The 5,650-nt window shown below is 25.9% G+C and overlaps 1 long non-coding RNA gene across 1 annotated transcript; it reads left to right on the top strand.

Moving 5' to 3' along the window:
* The first annotated feature begins 478 nt into the window (after positions 1-478).
* Positions 479-1,648, top strand: LOC144997266 (uncharacterized). Its single transcript, XR_013659755.1, has 2 exons — positions 479-658; positions 1,403-1,648. It is a non-coding gene; the product is annotated as an uncharacterized LOC144997266 (long non-coding RNA).
* Positions 1,649-5,650: the final 4,002 nt, after the last annotated feature.

Below are 5,650 nucleotides of genomic sequence, written 5' to 3'. Positions count from 1 at the left end.
TTTTTTTTTATCATGGATATATAACACGAAAAACAAGTTCCAAACTCATCGTATAAAACAATTTTAAAATTTATAAGCACGCTTAAAATTCGCTAGAAAGAACAAGTTTGAAACTTATAAACAAGTTCGAAACTCATCTTTTTAATTTACTTTGTTCGACCAAAATTGCAAGATCGAAACAAAAAATGTGAGTTCAAAACTAACAAAGTTTCGATTTCTATAGTTATTTACGAAATTTGCAATAAAAAACGGATAATTTTTTTGTATCTATTTATAGAAGGGTAAAAGAAATTAAAGTACTTGAAATGACCAAAAACCCTCCTACATAAAGGAGGTGTCAAAAGCACGTTACGGATTTGACAAAAAAGTATCATGATGGGGCCAAGTGGGCAAGTTAGCAATAGTTGAGGTACTATAGTGCAATTTTTTCTTTGTCTAATCCCAAAACTAAAAAGTACACAAATTTTTTCTTCCCTGTTTTGACGCTGGTGGTGCAACTGCAACTTCTAGAGAGAGAAACAAAACAAGAGAGAAGATGACAAGGGGAAAACAGAAGATCGAGGCGCAGAAGAAAAATGCAGAGAAGAACCAGAAATCAAAAGGATCTCAATTTGAAGCACGTGCCGTTGCTCTCAAAATTACATGCCCTATCTGTAAAGTAAGTTCCTCTTTGCGCGATTTATATGATTGTTTAGGTTTGATAAAGCTGATCGTTTATTTGAATTCTTATCTGTATTTCACATATATGATTAAAAGAAATTATTTATTCTATATGAACAACGGTAATTTTGATGTTGTAGCTGAGAGAGGAAGGAATTCAGAAGATTGTTTGCTTGTTTTAGTTTTATCGGGCTTTAAATTACACAATCGGTTGAACTTTGATCTTTGTTTTGTTCGTATGATTAGAAAATACAATATTAGTATTTTCGGTGTTGTAGCAGAGATAAGTAATTGGAAGATACACTCTTACGCATGTTGATATAGTGTGTATGTGTTGCTTTTTTAAAATTTGTTTGTATACTTATTGAAATTTGTTTTGAATTCTGATCTGACTTGTGTGTTGAACAATTAGAAGAAATAGTAAGTCGATATAGACTTATAATGTGTATGTTTTACTTATTGAACTTTGTTTTGAATTCTCATCTGACTTTGATTTGGTAAATTAGAAGAAACACTTATTGTAGAATAGTAATTTTGGTGGTGGAGCACAATAGTTGAAGAAATTTCAAGATACAAATATTGATTTAGTACTGGTTTGCTTGTTTTAGGTGTATTTGGGTTTATTTCTTTTTGAATTTGATCTAGGTTTCATTTAGTTGTGAATGATAGTAAATGACCATTTTACCCTTTTGTCCGGAATTAGTACCTAATGGAAAATGCATTGGGGTTTTTGACTTTTCAGGTGCAGTTAGCAAATGAGAAGCAGCTTGTTGATCATTACAGCTCCAAGCATCCAAAAGAGAAGCCTCCAAGCAACTCTGAATGATCTGATCTGTATGCATTTGAATTGATGCAAAAGTTTGTGTTGTCTGTTTTTCATTTGCATGATGATGATATGTCTAGTGTTTCTTTTGCTTTGACATTTTCATTTCTGCCAAAACTGAGTATAAAAAAGCTTAATTGATATACAAATGGTTTTGTTTTGTGATGTGTGATTCTAAATCCAAGAAAAATCTACTCAGTTTTATTATAGCAATTTCGTTGTTATAATTGGGTTGATCTTTCAAAGTATGATGTGGTAAGAAGAAAAGAATTGGAAGTATAATGTTGTAATTGGGTAGATTTTTTTTATCATATGATACATCAATAATAAGAAAAAATAAAATAGAAGTATAATGTTGTAATAGAAAGAAATTGAAGTAAGATGTTGTAATATACAAATAAAAAAAAGTATGTTGTTATTTCTTGCATTTAGCCCTTACATAAAAATGTTTGTTAATATTAGAAATATCACTTCTCTTTTTTATACTCCATGTATGCTAAAAAAACAAATACTATTAAGAGAGAGAAAAATCAAGGGTAAAATTGGACTTATAACTTGCACCTTTTACTATACAACTAGATGAATTGCTAATGATGTAACATCAATTATGAAATAATAATTTTTGTATTAATTTAAAAGATTAATATAAAATATTTTTATTATTTTGAACCGTATAATAAATAAAACATTTATTAAAATATTGAAAGTTCAAATTTATAGTAGCCAATGCAATTTATAAAATAAAATCTTCAAAATTAATACACATGATAGAAATGACTTCTAGCCACAGATTATGTGCGACTAAAATTATGTATACTTTTTTAATAGCCACGATTTTATAAAAAACTAGTAAAGAGCTAGCAAGGAACAAAATTACATAGGAGAGTTAAGAATCGGATTTTGTAACCATCCGTTTCATCCTATTTTACATTTCATGCTCCTAATACCAAACCAATTAAACGAAAACATTATCACCTTATCAAACAAAATGTTTTTAGGAAATGAGTTCGAACTCCAAATCATCCACATACTTATACATACAATAACCTCAAACACATGCTTTTTATTCATGGATAGTTTGGTTGTGTCAATCCAAGAAAGGAGTTCTGGTAGGAATCATGTTTAATAACGCACACCACACAAAAACATTCACTTTTATAGGCACATATATATATTTTTTAACTATGGTTATTATTAATAGAATTAATAAAGATACTATTTTTGGAAAATTGATTGTTTTTAAAATAGTATGTAGACTTCATAGTTTGTTGGTTTTTTGTATCATATTCAAATAAACAAGTTAAGTACATTATATTAGAATTTGAATAGCTAGTATTAAAACTAAATAAACGTCATACATTTAAAAAAAAATTAATATAGTTGAAAATAAATATTTATCTTACTACTTGAAAATAAAAGCTTTTATCATAAGAGATATAAAAATACTGTATATTAATACATAATATAAAATATAAATATCTGTAAGTCTTATTATATGATTAGGATGGATACTTTACATGTTCTAGAATATGAATTATTGAACAATAATGTTAACATAGATGATGCTTAATGAAATCTATGGATTTGCCTTTCATACTTTTAATAAGATTGTAGTCTATTATTATTTTGTTTTTATTTAATAAAAAAATATCGATAAAGTTTTTCATTAATTAATGAATGGATTTAATAAAGACAAAATTTAAAGTAATGTGGTAAGTATCCGTATAGATTTGAAACTTAAATGACATTATGTAAAGATTCAGGTCTCGTAAAATAAAACGTTATTGTTAAATTTTACATAATTAACTATAAAATAATAACTCTTCCACTAAATTGATATATAAATTTGTAAATATTACAAACCTTCTTATAACATATACATCTATCAGAATTAAATCATTCAATACATCTATTAAAAACTAAACATGATTTTCGATTTAGTATTATGATTTAAAGTTATGATTGATTAATGTGGAAATTCATTGTCTATTGTCTCAATCATGATGATTAATTGATGTATGAACTAAGTTAATATAATATATTTTTCTCTATTAATTAATTAAAAACCATTTATCTGAAGTAAAAAATGAATTATAATTAAAAATCATTTTCTGATATTCTTTTATTTGATTTGACTTGTCGTTCTACATTTAAATAGTTAAACAGTTTTAATTATTTTGAAAAAAATATGCATATATTTTTAAGTTTATTTTATATTTTTGATTTATTTTTCAGATTTAACGTAATATAATTAAAAACCACTTATTTGTAAGTTAATTGATATATGAACTATTATTTGTAAGTTAAACTGATTTATATTTTTATTTATGATGGTTAATTGAGATATGAACTATTAGTTTTAAGTTAACACAATGTAATTTTCTCGGATAATTAATTAAAAACCACTTATTTGAAAAAAAAAAAAAAACTGAATTATAACAAAAAAATAGATTTTTGGATATTTTTTATTTAATTTGACTTGCCGATTCTATAGTTATAATATTTAAACCTTTTATAGGGTTTTGTACAAAAAGTCCTATTATTTTGGAAAAAAATGCTAAAGTCCTAGAAAAAGTGAATAGAAAAGTTTTGATTATTTAATTTTACAGATAATCTGTCATTTCTTGTTAAAATAAAAATAAGAACTATTTCGTTAATTGGGGCTAAATAATAAATAATCGGGGACTTCTTTTAAAAAAATTTATGACTTTATCAAAAAAAAATCTTAAAATTATGGGATTTTTCTGCATAAAACCATTTTAACTATTTTGAAAAATAGCATTTGAATATATATTTTTAAATTTATTTTATATTTTGATTTATGTTTTGGATTTGTTATAATATAATTAAAAATTATTTTTGTAAATTAATTGATATATGAACTATTATTTGTAAGTTAATTGATTTACATTTTGATTATGATGGTTAATTGATATATCAACAATTACTTGTAAGTTAGCACAATATAATTTTTTATAATTAAAAAATTACATTGTGTCAACTTACACAATGTAATTTTTTATCAGGGCATTTGGTTTAACAGTAAAAAATGATTCTCTCAAATGAGATGTTATGATTTTAAATTTCACTAGGAGACATAGGTGGTGTTTAAGAGTAGATTAGTTTGTCGTTTGAAAAAAAAACACAATGTAATTTTTTATTTAACCAATTAAAACCACTTATTTGAAAAACAATTGAATTATAATAAAAAATAGTTTTTTGTTTTTTATATAATTTTACGTATCATTCTACAATGCTACGTAGCTTCCTGGATGTCTTGTGGTACTTGGGTGAATTCTCCTTACAAGGTTCATGCGAGAAGTCACATTGCAAAACGAGTGAACGCTAGGTCAGTAAGCATTATATGGGTGTTGTCCCAATATTGTTCTTTAATGCCTAAGTATGAATGTTGATATTAATGTTGTTTTTTTTCCGAAGAAAAACCTTACCTTTCTTTTGGCCAAGGCGGCTTTTGTATGCTTCTTAAGAAAGAGTTGTATCAACCTCTTACCTAGTTTCTTGCATAATTCAGGTAAGGACAACTGCTTGCGTCGTACATTTCTATATTTGTTTATCCTAATTCTAATAAATAAGTAGAACTCGGCCACGTGGCATTCTCCCAGCCCCCCAAAATAGAGTTTTCCCGCTCATTTTTTCTTCTATATTTACGTAAATGTCATTGAATCCGAAAATTGAATAAAAGTTCAAACTGATGCAATATATCAGGAAATTTTAGCTGTCAACTGCATTCAAAATATTCATGCATTAATTTTAAATGAATAAAGATTATGGAAATAATTTGAAAAAATATGTTAATGAATAATCAGATTTGAAAATCATGATTAAATTTGAAAGTTTGTTTATTTTGATTGCAAATTCAATATATTGCAATCATTAAATCCCTAAAAATCTGCAGTATTTTTCAGCAAACGTAAATATCATTTATACGGTTATTTTGTTTTTACCATTCTGCTCCATAACAATTCTGCTCCATAGAAACCACAACAAACGTATTCTTCTTCATTCTTTGTTATTCTGCAACACTTCAAGAATTAAATATCAGGTTAGTGTATTCAAAAATCAGAATTACCAATATTTCTATTTCCTCCATGTTCTTATTTATCTGTATCTATCACGTTCTCACTGTATGATTTCTATTCTTCTTTT

The sequence above is a fragment of the Lactuca saligna genome, chromosome 5 (assembly GCF_052625555.1).
Source record: "Lactuca saligna cultivar CGN05327 chromosome 5, ASM5262555v1, whole genome shotgun sequence".
Lineage (NCBI taxonomy): Eukaryota > Viridiplantae > Streptophyta > Magnoliopsida > Asterales > Asteraceae > Lactuca > Lactuca saligna.
Note: the sequence above shows the minus strand (reverse complement) of the source record. Positions and strands in the feature narration are given on the sequence as shown.